This window comes from Pogoniulus pusillus, chromosome 7, assembly GCF_015220805.1.
Source record: "Pogoniulus pusillus isolate bPogPus1 chromosome 7, bPogPus1.pri, whole genome shotgun sequence".
Classification (NCBI taxonomy): Eukaryota; Metazoa; Chordata; class Aves; order Piciformes; family Lybiidae; genus Pogoniulus; species Pogoniulus pusillus.
This window is the reverse complement of record NC_087270.1, coordinates 10,953,125-10,976,071: the sequence shown is the minus strand read 5'-3', so window position 1 is coordinate 10,976,071 and position 22,947 is coordinate 10,953,125. Positions and strand designations below refer to the sequence as shown.

The 22,947-nt window shown below is 38.8% G+C and overlaps 1 long non-coding RNA gene across 2 annotated transcripts in view; it reads right to left on the bottom strand.

The window, feature by feature from the left end:
• Positions 1 to 693: 693 nt before the first annotated feature.
• Positions 694 to 22,947, bottom strand: part of LOC135177113 (uncharacterized) — a 32,934-nt gene continuing 10,680 nt past the window's right edge. Inside the window, exons 3-7 of one of the 2 annotated variants that reach the window (XR_010302915.1) lie at positions 12,456 to 12,535; positions 10,328 to 10,566; positions 1,831 to 1,997; positions 1,140 to 1,231; positions 694 to 845 (exon numbers count right to left, since the gene is read on the bottom strand). This is a non-coding gene — a long non-coding RNA (uncharacterized LOC135177113). The remainder of the gene's footprint in view (positions 846 to 1,139; positions 1,232 to 1,830; positions 1,998 to 10,327; positions 10,567 to 12,455; positions 12,536 to 22,947) is intronic. The other variant, XR_010302916.1, reaches the window with a different exon arrangement.

Here is a 22,947-nt window from a genome sequence, read left to right as displayed (position 1 = left end):
GACACAGGACAGCTTTCCTCTGTCTCTCACTGTTTATGGGTCATTTGCATTTCACTAAGATGTTCATCTTTGCCAAAGGTCAGTTTATAAACGGGAGATTGAAATAATTTCCCATTTTTCCTGGGTCAGGGAATATTGTACCACAAAATGTGCAAATTAATTACACCAATCAAGGATTCTGGCACATCATTCCCCTGAACTTCTATGGCCATAGTCAATAGTAATCTAACAGTGGTTATTCTCATGCATTTGCTTATGTCTGTTCTTTTAATAAAGCCATGTTATAAAATGTAACTACATCAAGCTTTAGGATTTTTTCCAGTCTCACATCCTACAGTTAAATAATTTGCAACATATATACGAACTATTTAAAATAAAGTACTCAGCATCTTCTTACAATAAAAGAGTATTTATCTACTCATGAATGTTACCAAAAACCTTTGGTCAAGCTGCAAAAATACCTACTGTCTTTGAATGATTGATCAGAACATTTAAGTGGGATAAAATTAGATCAGAGATTCAATAAGAAACAGTTGCTTGCATATGAAACATTCTCAGCTCCATTGAGTTGCTGTTTGACTTTACACTGGTATCTTTACCAAAAAGGCTGTCACAGCAGTGAAAACCAAAGCAAACCCCAGCCCTATTTATCAACTGCTTGATAAGGTAACTTGTTTGAGATCCTACCTTTTGAGGCAGAAACGTTGAAAGCATTTGTGTTCAGGAAGGTCACTAGTTCCATACATCACACCTGAGGAACACGGTCACTGGACAACGAGCAGGAGAACCACCTCTCTGTTCCATCTTCATGTTAACAGCAGGAGCTGACACAAAATCCCTTTGCACTGGTGGTTAAACAGATGTGTTAATGCTCCCATCATCATTAACTTCATTTGCACTACCTGCACTTTTCATAGCCACTTGTGTAACCTGAATTCTCAACACAAGCCTGGTTACTTGTTTTCACCTGATTTGAGTTGTATTAAGTAAGTTTTCACCTGACTTGAATTATATTAAATAAGTGGATGGTTTATCCAGAGGGGGCTTAGGAAAGCACCTGAAGTACATGGTAAAATGGTTTGAGGAAATAAAACTATTAACATTTCTTTAAAAAAAAACACTCTGTGCATGCTCATTACCTAATGTTACACCAGACCAGGGATTTAATCTGCTAGCTTGATTGCTTTCACGTCCGTGTAGCTCACTTGACTTCAGTGGTGTTGACTCTTTTCTGTATTAGTACAAACGAGAGAAGAACCATGTTAAAAACTTCTAGTGTTTTTGTTTTTAACTTGTGCTTGGCCAGTTTGCAGGTGCCATAACCCACAGTTTTCCAGCTTCTCTCAAAGGTAACTGCTAACTTCAAGTCATTACCTCCTTGTGTGGGAAAACCAACGAGTAGAAAATCCACGTGAAACAAGTATATTTTTATGTTGCAAACAATGTGATTACTTTTCCCTTTTCTGTGGCAGATTCAATAAATGTTCATTGAATTATCCAGTATGAGTTGAAGTGGATGTGGACAAAATAAACAATAAGAATCCACAACAAGAATCAATGGGGTTTATTTATTTCCTGGGGATTAAATCAAATAACAGGGAGGATCAAATTAGCTCGTGATCACATTGAGTGGAAATCGTTGTACTACTACTCTGCTTCCTCTAAGCAACGTCAATAGTCACATAAACACACAGTGGCAAAAAACCCTCTTCCCTTTGTTTACTCCTGCTGAATCTGAGGAGCCTGTCCTTAGCACTACATACCTCTGCAGACAGTAACAGACGCAACTATCAAACTAGAATTGCCAAATATGGATGTTTGCTGAATTACCCAGACAAAAAAGTCCTCTGCAATTGTGTTTTGAATAGAAAACCCTCAAGCTGCTGTTTTCTTTGTATTCTTGAATCCATTATTTCCCAGGTCCTTAGAGAAAACAATGAGTATTGCAGAGTGCTCTGAAACCGAACACGTCTGAGATCTCCTTTCAGATCTCAAATCTGAAATGAAACAAGAAAATTATTAGGAAGGTTGTAATTACACCACTGTAACCTACTGATTTTATGTTTCCTCAGAACAAACTGTAGAGATCAGTTTAGATTCCTGTGGTGGTATCCAGACAACTCTAACTTTCCACGTGAAGTCAGAATTCTCATCCAGAATCAGCATGTGGTAGATACTAGCTTTGAAAAATACTCATTTATACAAAGAGAAGAGCCAAGGTGCAAAAGCTTATAATATCTGAGATTAAAAGATTTAACTGATGAAATAAATCCTATCATCTTGATATTACTTTCAGTCTTATACTGACTTCTCTTCCATATTTAGTGTTATCGTAAGTTTTGAGTAAACCTTGAGTTATTTTTCATTTGCTCTTGATGTCTCTCAGCTAGTTAGTTTAGGTTTCTGCACAAAAGTGAGATAAACCTCAATTCTTTGCCCAGATGAATTCCTACAGTGAAGAAAGCATCCAGCTACGCCAGCTGCTGGAGAGATCTGTGTGTGTCTATTACATAGTACTAAATGTTGAGCTAGACTAACCAGTAAAGACGACATGAGACCTGGAGGCTGCCCACTGGGAAGTCTAGGCTAACCACAGAGGGCACTGTGTAAAGGACGTCTGCGTGAAGGCTGTGGAATCCAATGAACTTTGAGTCTGCTTAGGGTGCAAGTAACAAGAAGATGGATCCTCTTCCAACCCTGATTGGTTCAAATGCTGACCAGGCTAGCTCAAATTAATGTGAGTCTGTTTGTGCTGTCAGCTTCAAAGGCACTATTTTCAATTTGGGGTTGATCTGTTGGTGGTTGACCTGTTTTGTGTAGTGTGGAAAGAGTGTGTATGTTTACACTGCTGCATGGACCTAGACACCAATAACCAGAGCATCTTAACACCTAACAAACCACAAGAGATTAATAACTCTGTGTCCTCAAGCCTTGTAGGTTTGTTTCAGAGGACTGGAGAGGAGAAATTATGTTGGTCTCACAGGATACATCCTGTTGGTGCACTAGGTCTATCTACTGTTTAGACCCTAAACAATCTAATTATAAAGGAACTTGAACTGGGGAAGAGGTAGCAAGGAGATCATCAATGAAAACATCACTCACTCTTCTGTATATATTCCATTAATTAAGTAGAAACGAAGCCACTCCTCAGATCATGTATAGCACATATCATTTATGAGGAGGGTAAGAGCTTTAGAAACAGCCTTTCTGGTTTCATAGCAAAACTTGTTTCTTATTTTCAAGATAAGGGACTGGGATTTAATTGTCAGACAGGAAATATGTTGTGGAAAAAAACCCCTGACCTAGTCTTTTAAGAAACTCATTCAGAAAAGCTAATTCAAGAGAATTGTTATCCTGAACTGCAGTTTAACCTCAGAGGTACAAAGCTGTCTGTTTTCCCTCTGCCATTCTTTGTTACTGTTGGCACAGAGAAGTAGAATATCATTATGGTAAATATGCTGTACCAACATCTCCTTCTCTTTAAATGTTTAGAGTCAAACATACCACTGTGTACACCATCAAAAGCTGATTTACACAGCTGAATTTCTAGCTCCTGAGGAGAAAATCAGGAGGAGGAACATTCTAATTAGCATTCAAAAGTTGATCAAAATAGCAAGTACGTTACTGGAACAGCTGATTTAAATAACTTGTAATTGAAGACACCCATTTCCAGAGCCTGAGGGGTTGTAATAAAGGCAAGAAGAAATGAAACAAAATGGGGAAAAGGCAAGCTTTACTCAGGCAACTAACTAGTCAGGTTCAGAATATCAGTAAATTGCTCCCTCTTCTAAACTGTCACTTATTGTTATCTTCCTGGCAAAGCTACCACCATTCAGGAGGGATCTGCATAGGGTGGAGAAGATAAGAGCTTGTATTTTGTTATTACACTGCTCTGACACTCGTCTCTCCTTTTTCTTCTATTTAATGCTGTGACCATTTGCTGAGTACTTAATAGTCTTTAATCGCAGGTCCTGAGGCCATGCTTTTCCAAGCAAGGCTCATTGCATGGAGAGAGAGAAAAAGCCCTGGAGCGGATAAAAGTGTCTGATAGTCTTCTTTACTTTTGCTGTTTAATTCCTTCAACTGACTGAAGTGAAATAGTTTCTTCACTTTACCAAGCAAGTAAGTCTTACGAAGACTCACCTGGGTAGGCTAGGAACATCCATTTCAAATTCTGGCTATTTCATCTGCTAAAGTGGATTTTCTACACCCACACTCTAACAGGAAATTGGAATTTTTCATCACTCTGTGTGGGAACAGAACTAGAACTGACCTGGGCCTTCACTCCAGACTTGAAGATGGTATAGGGTGAGCACCACAGAAGGATTACCATGAATATTTGTTCAAATGAATGTGGTTTACCATGTGTGCCTCTTTTAAATGATGTCTTTCAAATGAACATTCAGTGCAGGATGATTTTCTAGCATGAATGCACAAAAAGAGGCAATCTGAGACTTATTCACAAAGAACAGAGGGATGATAATCTCACATTTACATCAATAAACAGAAGGCAGGAAATATGGGAGATTGTCTATGACAGCAAGGGGCAGGGTCCAATTTACCCTTATAATGCACTTGTTACCGAGCATATTAAGGGAGCCAGACAAACGTTTGACATATGCTAGGATTGCTTGTGCATGTATATGAGCTGCAAGTGAAACGATACAGTTCCACTTGAAGTCATTTGCATGGGCTTACACTAAGGTCTTAAATTTCTGCAGCTGGCTGCTAAATACCATGGTAGAAAATTTATTTTAGGGATGATAACTTAAACAGTATTTACAGGACCCAAACCTAGTATTTTAAACCAATTTTAAATACTGCCTTCCTGCTATCTCTCCCAGACACAAACACCAGATCTCATCTTTAACTACACTTTCACGAACACTTACACTGAGAAAACAAACAACTTAAAGTAACGCAAAAAATGTGCCACAATACAAAAGGCCTTAATAAAAATAGGAGACTCTGTTAATCACTTAATGAATTTTGCTATGAATTATTAATTTAGACACAATTTAAATTAAGGTATTAGAGATGAAAAAAGTGAGACAGGCTCTCTTAGTTTTTGTTTCCCTGTTTGCTGTTGCCACAGGAGGATGCAGGATGGATTTGTAAAGCCAGCACAAAATTAATAGCTACAAAGCAGAAATGTTAGGAGTGTTTCAAAGAGAAACTTTTTGTGAAATGCCTTGTTGAGCTTGAGGGCCAAGTAGCTTCAGAAATATGCACTTCACACAGGCATGCATATTTTGAGAAGAGATTATTAATTTCTCTTGCTGGTGACCAGTCACTGTGGTCAAGTCTCTTTTAAACACTGATCAAACCATACACATTTGCCTGTTACCTCTTTTGTATCCTATTGTTGGCTTGGAAGATTTTACAAAGGAAAACTGTGGAACAGGAACTGTATACAGACATTGCTTGGAAAACTGGCAAGTAACTGGTCTGGAGAAGGTACTGGCAATCTAACCCAAAAGTCTCATGTCTGGGAATGTTCCCTGGCATTCTTTGATCTGCAAGCAAATCTACAACTAAGAGAGCCTGTTGAAAGGGGTACAACTTCTACCTTCCTTGCGTTCTGTAACACTCCCCCCCCCCCCCCCAATTTCAGGTATGCAAAAGAACAGAGATGTAACAGAAACAGACTTACACTGGCAAGTCAGCCTTCTGAGACCAAGGTGTTAGCCAACAGTCATGGCTTTTTACTAATCAGTCTTGAGATCCACGTGGTAACTAGAGCAGAGTCAATTCTCTATTGCTGCTAAACTCTTTACATTGAAAGAAATCAAGACATGCTTTACTTGGAGGAATTTATAACCTTCACAGGAATAAATGACTTTGTCTGTTTTACAGGTAGGGAACTTAAGTCAGGCTAATTTTAAACAGAAAGCAGAAATCCTTCTGCTCCCGAAACTTTATCAGGTGATCATGTTTTTCCTGACAAAAAAGAACAGAAAATCTTCTACATTAATTGGATTAATCCAATGGTAGGAGTTACACCTATAAGACAGTAATAAAGCCTTTTAGCAGGACAGGAAGAAGTCACCCTCTCTCTGTTCTGATGCACATTTTAGGAACCTTAGCATGCCACCCATTATATTAGAATGTATTGAAAGCCATCTTCCTCCTCATGTCTACCATCAACATTCAAGAGTGATAGCACATAAAGCAAATTCTTTGTTATTAGTATTACAGGAAAGCTCACAGCACTTCTCAAGCCTGGCTCCCAAGGATTAACCCATGAAGGGAGAACTGTATTTTATCTGTCTTGATTCAAGACAGATATTTTCTTAGGCCTTGCTATGTGAATAGCTACTATGAGATGTGGATTTTCAATATGACTTGGAAATAAAATGGAGGACGGTATCAGATTTGCTTTCTCTGTTCAACTTGAGGTTAGTGACCATGACAATGTTTAAATTCCACTGCGCTGTTTTCTCTAGAGGTTTGTAATTAGCCCTTTGGAAAAGAAAGGCCTTTTTATTACCAGTGGTCCAGAAATAGATTCAGAAGCAGAAAAATATGCAGCAGAATATAATTACATCTTCATATAAATTAACATTAAAAAGGTTTTGATTCACATCTATGCAGGCTTTTGTCAATCAACAAAATTCATGTATTTGCAAGGAGAGTAGGGAGCAGACTATTTCAGGGAGCAACGAAAGCATTCCTGCCTGTATAAGCAGCGTGGTCCTTTCTGCTTCTCTATGGATAACAGTTTTTATAAGCTTTTGCATTTGTTATTTTGAGGTAAATATTAAGAAAGGGAAGATGACAATGTTACTCATTTTTGAATTACACTGTGTATTAGAAAGCATTTCTGCTAGGCACAGCTTCAAAAAAAGAACCAATGCTAATTTAGTTTAATTATGCTTGGGAATTTTCTCTCAACACATTCATCTGCACACAGGTGCTGCTTCTATTTGCTGCTTCTGCACACACCCATCTCTCAGCTGGTTTGAAAGTGCTCTGCTAATAACCGAACAGTCCTCTTCAGCCAAAGCCCAAAACCTTCTTCTTTTTCTTTTTTCTGTTTCTGTTTCTTTTCCTGTTTCTTTTTCTGTTTCCTTTTTTCCCCTGTTCTTTTTCTTTTTCCTTTTTCTTTTCTTTTTCCTTTTCCGTTTCTTTTCCTTTTTCCTTTTCCATTTCTTTTCCTTTTTCCTTTTCCATTTATTTTTTTTTTCTTTTTTAATAAGTCTTCTAGGAATACCTTAAAGAAATGCTGCAGCTACTCAAAGCAAGTCTATGTGTGTGTGTGTGTGTGCATGAGAGAATGGATTATAAATATGTCTGTTTGCTGAACCAAAACAAAGTGAAGTCAAAGAAGTATATACACCTGGTGTTGCACATCAGCTTTCTGCAGCTAAGTGCCAAGTTCAAGGAAAAAGAACTGGACAAAGTCAAGAACGTCTGTCCTTTACCTTATATTTATAGACTGTCCCCATAGATTACAAGCTGGGCCAGGGACGATGCGGCAGTGAAGAACACCCGTATTTGCAGTGTGAGAAGCTGTATTAATGATAAGATGGAGAAAGGACATACTGAGTGCGTACGTGCATGAGGCGTTCATTGGCAAATGAAGATGAGAAGGAAGCAAGCCGCCCGATGGACAGAGTGAGACGCTAGGTGGCGCTCTTGCTCCACGCGTCCTCCTGGCCCTGTTTCAAGAACCTGCCCAAGAGGGAGCTTCTGCAAAACTGAAGTTTTATACTCCCTAACACTTTATGTCTGGTACTTTTATTATGTGTACTACTGTCCGCTAGGGATCATACCACAAGATGTATTTTCTTTCAGCCCGCAGGTTGTTGTTCTGAGTTCCTCGGTCAAAAGTCACCACCTTACTTGGCATTGCTGCTTTTTAGAGTTGCTTAAAACAAAAAAGGTGCTAATAGACAGGATTCATGCCTTGCCTGAGGCAACAGAGTTATGATTTGTGCATAAAACATTACATGCCTGTGGGTTTAACAGCTTATTCTCAAACAAGTAACAGTTAATGTGATTTACTTCAAAATGGCATTTGGGTAATTTGGTGCTTGATATTCTACATATTACTTGCTAAGTAAACAGTTAAAGAATTTTTTTTCCCCTTAGATCTTAACGTATTAATAAATATTTATAATATCATTTAATATATTACTATAATATTTAACCTTTATCAAAATACTGGAGAAAGATTTTGCCCTTCCTTTTCTATGTTTTTAGACAAAAACAAGCTTCCATTAGAAAAAGTAGAAAAGAACAATGCTACCACAGACATTTGGTGCCAGGAATAAAGCACTTCATTAGGACAGTGAATGGAAATTCAAACTGTAGTCTTGAATTCAAACTTTGTCTAATGTTTGTCATTACTATGTTTTTATGTGGGTAGGCTTTGTTTGTTTGTGGGCTTTGTGGTTTGGGGTTTCTTTCTTTTTAAATTGCAATCACACAATTCCCCAGGAAAAGAAAAATCCTATATTCATATTCTACTTGACATAGATTTTCAAGCACTCTTATAAAGTGTGTCCCTCTGTTTGAACAGATACCTGAACGTGAGATGTCTTTCTGAGCAGCTCCATTTAGAGAAATGTTCACAAGATTCGATTTCTGTGAGTGTACTCTGAAACAGATGCTGTATTTCAGATATAACTGTTCATCATTTTCTACCCTTTCATAACGACAGGGACACACTTCCTTAAAGATAGGGCATATTTAAGTGTGCCATGTATGCAATCTTGACACACATACATCTATGTTGGCATCTTATTTGTACCTCTTTTTACTTGGATTGTGTTACACTGTCATTTGGCTTCATGAAATCCACATCAAGTAAAGGCTTTTTGAGGGAGTAGTATACCTCATAAGAATGTCTGGGCTTTTGCTTGTGAGCAATTCTATAGTCACAACTTCATGCCTGTCATAGATACTAACACACGATGCACCAACCTTCCTCTTCAGCCCTCTAGAGCAGATATTTTTCACTCAAAATCACGCAATGTGCTTCCAAGAAGCATTGCATGACAAAGGGAGTAACACATTTTTAACTATTTCCTTTGTGCCATTTAGCTGTAGTATTTAAAGTCTGAGTGAACGTAATGAAGGCATCTGCTCACTTTTTGTACCTGTGAGGTCTCCTGAATCTATATACTTGCCTGTTCTCCTAATGTGAATCTGCACTACAGACCTTTAAACAAGTGCTAAAACCTGTGCAAGACCCAGCATTATATGCTCATTAATTTATAAAAGTGGATGACTGCAAGATCATTTCTTACAGAATTAGCCAAAGGAAACAGAGATCCATGCATCATCTCAAGTCTGACCTGGTGGAGAAAGTCACCTCAAGTACTGAAATGTCTGAATCATTCTGGGATTCTTCTGAAATGGCTCCAATAAGCTTGTTGGTTTGTGATGGTGTGCATAAAGGTATGCTGTCAGCTCGCATTTGCTCTCTTAAAGACACATATGTTCAGAAGCCTTTTCCCTTGGGTATTTATCTCTGTAAACCACATTCATCTCTGTGATAGCTGAAATTTTCTCAGTTTAAATAATTAAAGAAAGTTTTGTGCTACATTTATCCTGGCCAAGCAGAACATACTGTGGACAGCTGTTTGGCTGAAATATTTGCTTCACACTGTCCAAGACAGTTACCTATAACTTGCAAACAAGAAGAAAGGTTATGAACTTCCTATTTGCTGCAATACAGTTACTTTTGACTCCAAAAGGAATTAAGTTAGGATTAAATTTTAATAAGATACAGACTTACTGTCTGCCTTAAATAGGTTGGACAGGCTTGAGTGTAAACCTGCATATATTAGCTGTGCAACGTAACAGGAGTTAATTACTGGCACTTTTTGGGAACCAGACTGCCACAAGTATTTTGGAGATTTCTTGGAGGCAGGTGTAGAAAAGGCAATAGGAGGTCACAGAAGTGTTGATGATGTGCCATGGATGAAAATAGAAGGTAATTGTCTGACAGTAAGACTCAAAATAGTCTAATCATGTCTTTACACCACTTCTAGAAGTAGGTGTACACCACTGATAGAAATTAGACCACTCTGAGTACAGTTCTTTATACCTTTCACTTTAGACAACAAGAAATGTTTTATGTACTTCTAACATTACATGTTGTCATCTGTAGGGCAACATATAAACTTAGGAGGAAAAGAAAGGGGCCACCTGATAAATTTCAGGTGTCTGTGTCCATTTAGTAATGTAAAATAATAGTTTAATAGCATTTAAAAATAGCTCAAGAAGATAGATTTTCGTATCTGAAGATGTAAAAGTAAGAATTCTTCACTTCTGACATTTAGAGATGGATATATGCTCTCCCGATTTTGATTTTTACCTGCTTCTTGCAGCTATCGTTTGACTTCAAGTTCCATCTCTTCAAATCCTGCTGTTGACTTCTGCCTTTGCCGTGTCTAGAATTTAATTGCTGTGTTCTGGTCTCCCTTTCTCATTTGGAGTGAGATGGTAGTTGAGTGAGGCTGATTGCTGGCAATCCTGCGAGCCCCTTTTGCCTGAGGCTGTGGATAGTGGTTCAACAGCTATCTTATCAGTGCAATCATAGTCAGTTCCCTGGCTCTGCAGTGAAGTGGGAAAATATAGACAGTGTATATGATGCTTAAATGAAAATGCATCTCACATGTGATAGTACTCGCATCAAGCCAGAGGTGGAAGATAGGAAAAAATACTCCATTCACTTTTGTTTTGGATTCCAAAAATTAGTATCTCATTGGGGTTCTATGAGGCAATGTAATGTGAAATAAAGGTAAAACCTACAGAACATGCAATATTGACTAGATCTACATTAGTCCTATAGTCTTTAATTAGCAAACACTGTACTGGCACATTAAATAATCAATTAAAAATGTCTAGCTGATGAGCTACTTGCAGTGAATTTTCAACTGCCAGATGAAACTCTGGCACAATCTCAAAAAGAAGTCCTTTCCTTTGATCTCCATTCAAGTTAGAGTGACAAACTGATTGACTGAACAGAATAAGTAAGGCAACAAAGCCTAAACTAGCAAACTAACTGCTGCTAATAACTGTCAAGACTAGCTGTGTGGTCACTGATATGCACCTTCCATAACTACAACTGAACTTGAATGACAAGATCTTTAGTCTGGGAGCAGCTTTAGTTTTCTCTTTGGAGGAAGGACAAACTGAGAGCCCTGAAACTATTCAGCCTAGAGAAGAGAAGGCTCAGGAAATGCATTTTGACTGCGAGAGTGACTGAGCAGTGCCATAGGTTGCCCAGAGAGATTGCAGACTCTCCCTCCTTGGAGGTATTCAAAAGCCATCTGAACATGGTCCTGGGCAACTGGCTTTAGGTGGTCCTGCTTGAGCAGTGAGGTTGGCAAAGGCCATTTCCAATCTATGCCATCCTGAGATTGTGTAGTTTATAAATGGGGTAGAGCTGTCTTACAGCTTAGCCTTTTCCATTTTCTGACTTTCCTAAATTACTAAACTTGTCCATAAGCATCCTTGTGATGATTCCCTGACCAAATTAGAACCTGTAGATAAACCTTAACTAGTTCTGTATATAGTTTTGGGGTGGGGCTTTTGGGGAGAATAAAAATCATTCTATTTTTATAATTCCTGCCTCAGCCAATTAATTCCCAACCAAATCAAACAGGTGGCTGGCTACTAAACAGCACTGTTTGTATCAGATGTAGTTTTCCAGACTTGCTCTGCCGGTGAGTTGTACAGAAACAGAAACACAGCAAATATTGATAAGAATGTACAGATGAAAGAAATGTGAGGCTGCAGAACTCCCTATGAATCAGCACAACAAACAGACTTGGTTTTGTCTGTAAAGCTGTGACTAGTTTGGTATGCTACACACCCAGAGCAAGAAACAAAGCCATGACTACAGGCAGTAGAAATGGTTTGTATTTACTGCTTGCTCTTGACACTATGAGACTTATTTGTTAACAAAGTCACTAGCTTCATTAGTTGGATTTTTAGTTAGAATGCTTTCAGTAAGCTACACTTCTAGAGTCGATGTGCAGCAACAGTATCATAATAAAAGGATTGGTCTTCTCCAATGTTAATGTGCCATATAAAACTGCTGTTTGTATTTGCATTTAATCATAGAAAACTATGTATTATCAGATCAGTCAGGGTACAAACCTTTTTTTCTTTCAAATGCAAATATTCAGGTGTGAGTATTTTAGGCCTAACATAAATCCTTAGTCAATTGCTGTCATGGAATATTATTTGAAATTTGATAACCTTTAATATTTAACTTTAGTAGTTATTTTATAGTATCTATATTTAGCAGTTTCTGGTAAGGATGAGCTCACTGTTAGAAATAAAAGTGAAGTGGACATAGGAAAGGTAGGTCATTGTTCAGGTTACTGTGATATTACTTAAAGTCATAAAATGCTATCGCATTTTAGTATCTCATAAAAATATACAGCACATGGAACAAAAATGAAAAGAAAGCAGAAAGACAACAAAGACCATACCTGCACGTGTGAATGTGAAGCTTGGAGGTCATCTGTTGTTCCCACAATACTGTCCGAAGGGCCTGACCAGAATGGGGTAACTGTGGATGAAAACAATACTGCAAACAAAATCTCCTCTACCTATAGAAACTGCTGAAATGGTTCCCATTTCCCAGCAAAATTAGGTTTGTTCAGGAAGATGATTTTATGGATGTATATGCAACAACACACTTAACTATCTGGGGCCATGTTGTGTTTTCTGAAGATGACAATACATGCACCACGAAGAACAGGTTGAAATTCCTTTTGCTTATCAGTTCATGAAGCCAGATGAGCTTCTTCTGTGCTTATCTACCATCTGAAAGAGATTTCTCAACATTTCTTCTCCAAAGCATCGCGACTGCTGGCAGCAATAGCAGATACTAACTTGGGCTGTATCAGAAGATATTTTCTTATTCTCTTCCTTTTAAATCAGTACTTGTTTTTCCCAGAAGCTGAACACCATGGACGTAGCAATGAATAGCTATAGCACTCTGAGGCAAAGTGCTATATATCCCCATAGAATATCTCAGAGTTTCTAGTAGCTGGGTGTGGGCTGTTGAATCTATAGCTCCCTGACCTTGTTAGAAACAACAAATCACTCTGTGTTTTTTTGTCCTTTGGGGGGGGTGGGAGGGGGTGTTGGTTTGTTTGTCTTATTATTAGACAATCTCACTGCTTTCTATTTTTGTTTCCAGTAGAGTAATAGTTTAATTTTTATTACACCAATTTTAAACTCCCAGTTTAAAAAAAAACCGTGTCAGTTCAGAGTGTCACAGCACTAACATTTACTAGAATACCTTAATTTCAAATGTGCTTACCCATGAAGGCAGTCATTTTATACATCTACTCTTTTATTACAAGAGCTTAATTGGAAGTTTGCTCATCAGGCTATGGAGAGTTTAATTAAACTCAATGAAGAAAGCACTGAGAGAAAAAAGGGAAAGCTCTTAGAGGTGCTATTTTTGTTCTATTTTTACAATGATATTTTTCTCCCTGATCATCCTATCGCATATTAATAAACAAACCAATAAAACCTCAGCCCTGGATTCTGCTAATTTGCTAGCTTTCAGGCTTATTTTGTATTCTCAGCCTGGCTCATGGTTTTTATCATCTCCAAGAGAGGCTAGAGGGGTATTTTTATTGGAGAGCATATCTCAGGCCCACAATAAAAAAAAAAAAAAAACAAAGAAAGCAAAAAAGGTGGTGTTATGTTGTGATGGGGGAGTGGTACACCTTGCTCACTGCAGCGTTTTTGTTTCCTTCACCAAAGTTAATGGATATATGCTTGTACATCAACATGATGCCCACCTTTTTAGGAAGAAAACGTTGGAAGAGGCATTCTAAGATGACTTTATGCTTATTAACTAGAATACTGTCTTACAAAAGGATTCTGGAAGTAAAAGTAATAAGCTGAGTGCAAATGAGTGTAAGACATAGGCACCTGCTGGTACCACTCTGCTCTGTGTAAGCCCTCTCCTCTTTATTATTTGTCTGCTAAAAGAATTATTCTTCCACTCAGAGAGGGTATCTGCAGGGCTGGAATATTGAAATTTTGCTTAGGCACCATGCTGACAGAACCCTTTAATATTTGTTTAGTGTTAAGGAAAGTTTGTGTAGCAATAATAACAACAGCTTAGACACACTCTTCATCTTTTAACCAGGGGTACTCTTTACCAGTTCCATGGTATTCATAGGCATGTCACTTGGAAAAATACCTGAACCAGGGTTAAGTATACCATTTACCTTTTTGTTCTATGGATTGAATGGAGAATTTTTTCCTTCTCAAGTAAAAGATCTGAAGTAGAGAAATTTTGGTGTGCTGCATAGTCAAATCTAGCCTAAATAAATGACCTGTGGAAGATCCACACTAAGAGGAAAGGTGGAGGTTGGGCTCTTCCTCCAGGCAACCAGTGACAGAATGAAGTGACACAGTCTCAAGCTGCACCAGGGGAGTTTTAGGCTGGATGTTAGGAAGAAGTTCTTTGCAGAAAGAGTGATTTGCCATTGGAATGGGCTAGAAACTATGGACTATGTGTTCTCTCCCCCTCTTGCCTTACAGCAGCATGTGAAAATACACAAGCCAAGGATTAATTTGAAAGCCTGGACTGCAGGAGGAATGGCATGCACCATGGGATAGATAAAACCAACAAATAACTATGTCACGGTGATTCCTTAAACCTGGCTGTCGAGAAGGTAAAAAATAAACTCTCCTGAGAAGTGGAGAAATCAAAAGCAGAACAATCTGAAAAACTGCTATAGAGATGGGTTCAGAACACAGTGATCCAACCAGCAGAACTAAGTTTTCAGAAAACAGTATGTCAACAGTCATTTCAGCAGTAATTTTACTCATGTGTACCTATGTCAAAGCAGTAGAAAACACAATGAAAGCTAGAGACTCCAGAGGTGAAATTTAACTTTTGCTACACTAGTGTCAATTTATTTTAGTAAAACTCCTGAGTTTTATGATGCTGTAATGACATATCTCTAATGTTTTCAAAGAGGCATTTTTGTATACAAGCAGCAAGTATGAAAACACTGCTGTCACAGCTAGTATGAGATGTAGTGAAAAATAAGTGCAAGAAGTTACATAGGAAAAAAATGGCAAACTAAAAAGGTGTCCAAATTGGCAGTTACCTTCAACTGAGAATGGCAACAGTGAAAAACAATGAATATTTTTAAGAAGACAAAAAGGTTTTATAGATTCATTTCAGCATGGAACTGGGTACGAATATTACCAAGTTTTTGGAAGTTCCTGCGTTCACGTCTACTTATACACTTGTCGGGAGCACAGGATGAGAAAGAATGCACAGATACAAAACCTCAGAGAAAACAGAATGCATAAACAGGGCTTTAGCATCTAGCAGACAGCACAAATGGCTTTCAGTGAAATGTGCATGGTGATGCAATGCATCTCTAAGCACATGCAGGAAAATAAGCTTAGCAGGAGGATCCAACACAGATTTACCAAGGGGAAGTCATGCTTGACTAACCTGATAGCCTTCTATGATGGTGTGACTGAATGGATAGATGCAGGGAGAGCTGTCTTCCCTGATGTTGGTAGGGCTTTTGACACTGTCTCCCATAACATCTCCTGGGAAATTTCAGGAAGTATGGCTTAGAAGAGCAGATGGTGAGATGGATGGAGAACTGGTTAAACAACAGAGCCCAGAGGGATATGATCAGTAATGCAGAATCCAGTTGGAGACCTGTAGCTAGCGATGTTCCTCAGGGGTCAGTGCTGGGTCCAGTCTTGCTCAACACAAGAGTATCTCCAGCAGGTCAAGGAAGTCTTTTCTTCCTCTCTACTCATCTGTAGTTAGAACTGATCTGGAATATTGTGTACAGTTCTGGGCTCCCCAGTTCAAGAGGGACAGAGAACGATGGGAGAGAGTTCAAAGAAGGGCTATGAGGATGATTAAGGGACTCAAAAGACTTGAGCATTTATATTATGAGGAAAGGCTGAGGAACCTGGGGCTGTTCAGTCTGGAGAAGAGAAGGCTGAGAGGGGATCTTAGCAATGTCTACAAATGCCTGAAGGATGACTGTCAGGAGGATGGAGTGAGTCTCTTTTCAGTGATAGGATGAGAGGCAAAGGATGTAAACATAACCAGTGGAAACTCCATCTCAATGTGAGAACAAAATTTCTTACTGTGAAGGTGACTGAGTACTGGAACAGGCTGCCCAGAGAGTTTGTGGGGTCTCCTTCTCTAGAGATCTCTAAAACCCACCTGGACATGTTCCTGTGTGACCTGCCCTAAGTGGTCCCGTTTTGCAGGGGCATCGGACTAAATGATCTCTGGAGGTCCCTTCCAACCCCTAATATTCTATGATTCTGTAACTGCAAGACCTAGTCCTCAGCACTGGCTGAAACAACTGTCTGTGTCATGGCAGAGGCCTTTCCTCAGACAGGAGAAGGAACAAAGCTATCCATGTTCCAAGTTTTAGGAGATACTGAGTGTTAGAGGAGGATATAAGCAACTCATATGGGATCAGAGATGTTAACTGAGAGAGAAGCTCTTATGGATATGCTTTTATCCCTCTGATTACCTCCTAGAGGAACAACGACCTCTGGAAAAGGGCAGGGGTCACATAATGGAGCAGAAAGAGAGCATATCTTGCTAATCTAGCAAATTCAACTTTAAATTAGGTTTAGGTTTAAAGAGAAAGGGAGGAACAGGAGTCAGCAATGGACCCCTGCAGCAGTGAAGGCTGACTGCATAGTGGGCTGTATTAACAAAATACAACCACCTGGTCAAAGGAAATTATTATTCCTATATTGTGCCCAGTTTTGCACTTCCCTATACAAAACCAATTCCTTCAAGAGAGGAATACCAGAAGGATTAAAGAATATGTATGAGAGGAGACCAAGAAAGTTACTTTGTTCAACTTGAAGAAGAGTAGGCTAAAGGAAAACCTAATGCTGTCTTCAGCTGCTTAACTGATGGTTAAGGAAAGGACACAGCCAGATTCCTCTTGAACACTGTGAAAGAAGAGAAGGTCGTGGACACTGCAGCAAGGTAAATTTCAAGTAGTTATAAGAAAAACTTTTTAACCACAAGGGTGATGAAACACTGGAACAGGTTGCCTGGGAAAGTTGCCAGACTATCTGTTGCCATATCTGAAATTTGAGAAGGTTCTGAACAACCCAATCTGAATGCAGTGTCAGCCCTGTTTGGAGCACACATTTCACCCTCAGTGCCCATTCCAACATTTTTGCTTGCATTAAACCATCACTGAATTAAAATCAGAAAGGCTTAGGTTGTTGTGTGAAAGAATTTCCTTCTTCCTACTTTCGTAGTACCTGACCACAACTTTCTGTTGCCTCATGCTCAGACTTGAAAGGAAAAAAAGATATTTTTAAAAATTAACAATTCCATTGAGTCCTGATCAAAAATCCTAATCAAAAACATCACAGAAACAGGTTTCTACACTTTCATAATGGAACACAGCTACAGCTACAACTGTCCTCAACGCAGCTTTAATGCATCATTAATTTTGTTAAGGACTTTTAAGCAGTATTCTTCGGAGCTGCAGCAAAGGAGTTGATTTCATAGTTGCTGTGACCACATCTCATATTAAGTAGAAATTCTTCCTTTCATTATTTCTCCCTAGTAGTTTTCTCATCTAAGGTTCATTCTAAGCTCTTTGGAGTTTTTGCCAGATATTTTATATCTTTGAATATGTTATTTTCATTCTTCAATTGTGTTTAGATTTTCCTGTGCATCCATACTGACCTTTTTTAAATGATTCTTTCAGCATTTATTGCTACATGATTTGCATAACCTCTGGGTACATGTTAATTTAGCTTTAAACACGTTCTGCTCCTTTCCTTGCCTTTGCACCACGTTATCATTTTTCCTAGCTTGCCTTAAGATTTTCAGCTTTATTGGGGTGGGAATTCAGTTATACACTTCATGGAAATTCTTCAGATTCAGTGTGCTACACTTAAGTTATTTCTGCTCATTTCACTCAAGATTAGAAACATGCATATTCAAATAATCAATCTTCACTTAACAAAAAATCTGAAATTGTAGGCAGGGGCTGCTCCTTTAGTTTTTGTGGATGTTAATAAATGCAAACACGAGACCAGTTTTTATCTATATAATTCAAATTAATGGTGTCCCTATCTCAGCTGCAAGCCCAATTTATATCACAGGATCACAGGATGTTAGGGGGTGGAAGGGGCCTAAGGAGATCATCGAATCCAACCCCTCCCCTGCCAGAGCAGGACCAAACAATGTAGCACAGATCATAGAGGAACACATCCACACAGGCCTTGAAAGTCTCCAGAGGAGACTCCACAAGCTCCTTGGGCAGCCTGTTCCAGGGCTCTGGGACCCTTACAGTAAAGAAGTTTCCCCTTGGGTTGAGGTGAAACCTCTTTTGCTGCAATTTACACCCACTGCTCCTTGTCCTATCACAAGTAGCAAGTGAGAAGAGCCTGTCTTGCCTCTGACCAGCCCTCAGGTGTTTATAAACATTTATTAAATCCCCTCTCAGTCTTCTCTTCTCCAGACTAAAGATATCATAAGATTATTTTATCCAGTGTTTGATTTCTAATCATGTAGCTCTGCAGCACACTATGCCACTCCTGTGGCAGGATGAATGCAGACAGCTAATTGTAACAGAGGCTCATGTGAGAAGCTCCCACTCAGACAAAATACACCACCTGTGTGTCCTCTCTTTGATCTAGAAGCGCAGAAAGAAGTTCTCATCTGAACATCCCTTTCATAACTAATAGAATTGCTCTCCTCTGAGAAATGCCTATAAGAGTTCAAATGACCCAAATGAGGCAATATTTACGTGGACCAGAACTTAACAGCATGCTGTGCCCTGGTTAGGGCCCATTTGATGCCACACTACTTGGAGTTCCCAGCATCTGAGGCAGTGAAATATTATCTAGCCCTCTTTTCCTTTATAGCAACATATTTCAAGTGATGATTTGTAAAATCTGAGTGTCAGATTTAGAAAAAACCTTAAAGCATAAACTCAGAGACAGTTATGATCCCAAATATCTCCTAGCCTTCTGCAATCATTTGTTGTTTCTTAGATGCTACCCATAAATCTACTACCTCATTCAACTTCAATTAAATCAATTACAAATCCCCACAGTACCCTAATTAGCAAAATACACTTAACCAAATCTATCAATAATTATTTTAAACATCTTATAATATCACAGCTAGAAAAACACTCAAGTGAAAGCTAATTAATTGCTGTCAAATAAATAAAGAGATCCTTACATCTCAAATACCATCATACACAGAATTAGCTAAGACATTTTACACGGGTAAATTACATGGTGGAAAAAACCCATCTCAAGAAAAAGTTGTGTTAAATCTCTTTCACTTGCAGTTAAATAAATAAACCCACCCACCTTGTGACAGAGCAGGTAGTAACATGGAAACATAATAATCAAGACAATAACTGCTGTGATTCATAGAATTGTGCAGGCATCACATGTGATGTCTTTGAGGGAAAAGTTTGGACACATGAACCAGAAGGTCTCTGTCACTGGCAATGTGAGAGAGGATCTGACTGCTGGGAAGGCTTGCCACTTGTGATTTTTATCACTGATAGTGTGAAAGCAATTGGTTCGATCAGATGGATGCACTCAAGGGGTTGAAATATGTACTAGTCCTGATTATGATGCAAGCAAAGGCTAATGAGTTAAATTGCATACTTTTATAGGGTTCTCATTAATGAAGAACAGAATTTATCACTATTAGAAATGTTCACCAGAAGTATAGGTAGGTTGAGAAATGTACAGCTGTCTTCATCAGAGCCGAAAGAATTCACTCAAGTTAAAAGAATCTTTAACAGGTTTGAATGCTGTTGAACCAGCATGTTCCTGAAATTCTGATTTTTATATCCATATCACTTAACAGTCCTTGCTAATCCTCCTGCTTCCATTCCTGTTACCTGCTGAGTGTCTGAAAATCTTCTGACCAAAGAGAAACTATGGATCAATGATCTCTGACTGTAGTGATTTAACTGAGGGGGGAAGTGGAGTGAGATGAGAGAGAACTGTTCTTTCAAGAAGCAGGATGAAGCAATCTTCATTTAAAGACATCTTTTCAAAGCCTTGAAAATTGCAGTGCCTTCCATTTCCAGTGTATCTTTCCTTGTCTAGAACCACATTTGTCTGGTGGAAAATCCCTTTTTCCATTAAACCTAGTCCCACCAAGAAACAGCAAGCTATATATGGATTTTGTTAATGTGGATGTTGGGAAGAGGGATGCTGACATATTGATCAAAGGAAAGTAAAGTCCAGCAATGACATTGGCTAGCTCAAGTCATAATTCTCTTCCCCTATGCTTACATCCCATTTTCCCATTTTAACTTTGCTAATTACCATTCTTTTTGAATCTCGTTTAAACTTTCAACTTTTTCCCACCTGAACACCTAGCAGATGAAATGTGTCATCGAAGACCGACTTAGCTACTTATCTGGGGATGAATTCTGTCACCAAGTTGTGCAAAAGAAGCATACAATGTGCCATTTGTATGCAAATCGAATAAAAAACTGGCAGTAACTCACTCAGGAGCAGACTACTTGGACAGTGATAATTGCCTAATTAACGAGACTGGTGGAGGAAGATAACATAAAAGATGTACAGTAATGTATATCAAAATAGACTGATATTTCAGATTTCTTATAATAGTTTTCTGGTTTCCAGTAATATTTATTCGAGGTGGTGTTAAAATTAGCAATAAATATATGTGCAAGAAGCTGAGCCAAAGATGTTACTCATTAGAACTTTTCACCCTTAACTTGAAGGGCTGTGTGATAATTTGATTCTATATTTGACAGTCCATAACAATTTACTTGTCTGATTATTTTAAACTTAGAAGGCATAACAGATCTGATTTTGTTTGCATTTGCAAGAATTTTTGTGCTGGAATGATACAGAAGATAAATATCATATAGAACAACTTTTGCTCTGTACAATGCCCTACACAGTCCTCGTTCATCTTCAGATGAATGAAATCATACCGTGTCATAGACATAGTGTTATCAGAAAAAATTAAATACAGTTAGAATCATAGAATCAACCAGGTTGGAAGAGACCTCCAAGATCGCCCACTTAACCTAGCACCCAGCCCTAGCCAGTCAACCAGACCATGGCACTAAGTGCCTCATCCACTCTTTTCTTGAACACCTCCAGGGACAGTGACTCCACCACCTCCCTGGGCAGCCCATTCCAATGCCAATCACTCTCTCTGCCAACAACTTCCTCCTAACATCCAGCCTAGACTTCCCCCAGCACAACTTGAGACTGTGTCCCCTTGTTCTATTGCCGGTTGCCTGGCAGAAGAGACCAACTCCCACCTGGCTACAACCTCCCTTTAGGTAGTTGTAGACAGCAATGAGGTCACCCCTGAGCCTCCTCTTCTCCAGGCTGAACAACCCCAGCTCCCTCAGCCTCTCCTCATAGGGTTTGTGTTCCAGGTCCCTCTCCAGCCTTGCTGCCCTCCTGTAGACACCTCCCAGCACCTCAACATCTCTCTTGAACTGAGGAGCCCAGAACTGGACACAGTAGTCAAGGTGCAGCCTGACCAGTGCTGAGTACAGGGGAAGAATAACCTCCCTCGGCCTACTGCCACACTGCTCCTGATACAGGCCAGAATGACACTGGCTCTCTTGGCCACCTGGGCACACTGCTGGCTCATGTTTAGCCTACTATCTACCAGTACCCCCAAATGCCTTTCTTCCTGGCTGCTCTCCAGCCACTCTGTCCCCAGCCTGTAGCCCTGCTTGGTAACTGGAATTACAAGATGCACATCTAATTGATAAAATCTAGTTTACACTTTTCATATCTTAAGGAAAGTCCAGAAAAAATGGCAGCTTTCCTTCCAAACTTTCTTTGAGCACTGACAGGCTGAGTCAAAACTTGAGGTTAAATGTGAAAAGGAGACAACAGCTCACTAGAGGAAATTAGATGAAACGAGAAGCACGTTTGATGAGATAAACATTGATTTATCATGACTTCTTCACCTAGCAAAAACATTAAATTATCACACATGGTTCTGGTCCTTAAAAACCAGAGAACAGGGTCTGTTTGGGTTTTTTTAAATCCATGGATTTCATCTGTTTTGTGAGAATGACAAAGTTAAATTCTGGTTTTATTCTTGCAGGAGTGGGACTACACTCTGGAGGAAATGCTAAAGTAAAAGAAAACAAGCAAAAAAATATTTTAATTGAAGAAAAAGGGGAAAGGAAAATAAAATGAAGGAAAAGGAAGAAAAAGAAGAAAAAGAAGGAAAAAAGACCCCAAATAATTAGTACTTTAAAAAATCTCTGGTGAAAAGCATAGCACTAGAGAGGCACTGGAACATCCATACAATAAATTGTCTGTAAGTAACAGAATGCACATAAGTCTAAGCTGAAGGTTGGCAATGATTTGCTCCTGATAAAGCTGACATATTCTCATTGACTTGGGCACCAACAGGAGTCAGGAGCTCATAATGTGGCTGTTCCAAGTTGACTGTAAATTTACAGAGAATAGAACAAATAGTGGAAATATTGACTTTTTTTCTTTTTCTTTGAAATGGTTTCAGAAAAAGGTAATGTTACTAAAAAAAGAATAAGAAGGCATGGGAAGGGCTTGTAAAGTCACTGAGAATAAATAAAATAGGGATTGATTTCTCCAGTTTAGAAGCATAGTAACACATTTGTGAATAGAATCAATAATGGGTTACAGAAAACCTAGAGTAAGGGAGAAAAATCTGCAAATGTCATACTTTGGAAGCAAATTGAAATAGAGGATTTTTAAAGGACATGTGAAGAAAAAAAAAAAAAGATAAAAGAAGATACAAGCATGATGGAAAAGAGATGAAAAATCTGGCCTGTAAAAACAGCTTTAAAATAAAGACATGGGCAAAATGATTCTCAAGTAATTAACTTAATTTCTTTGTTCTTAAGAGTTTGAACTCAAGTTTCTAAACTATCAAACGCAGAATAAATTCTT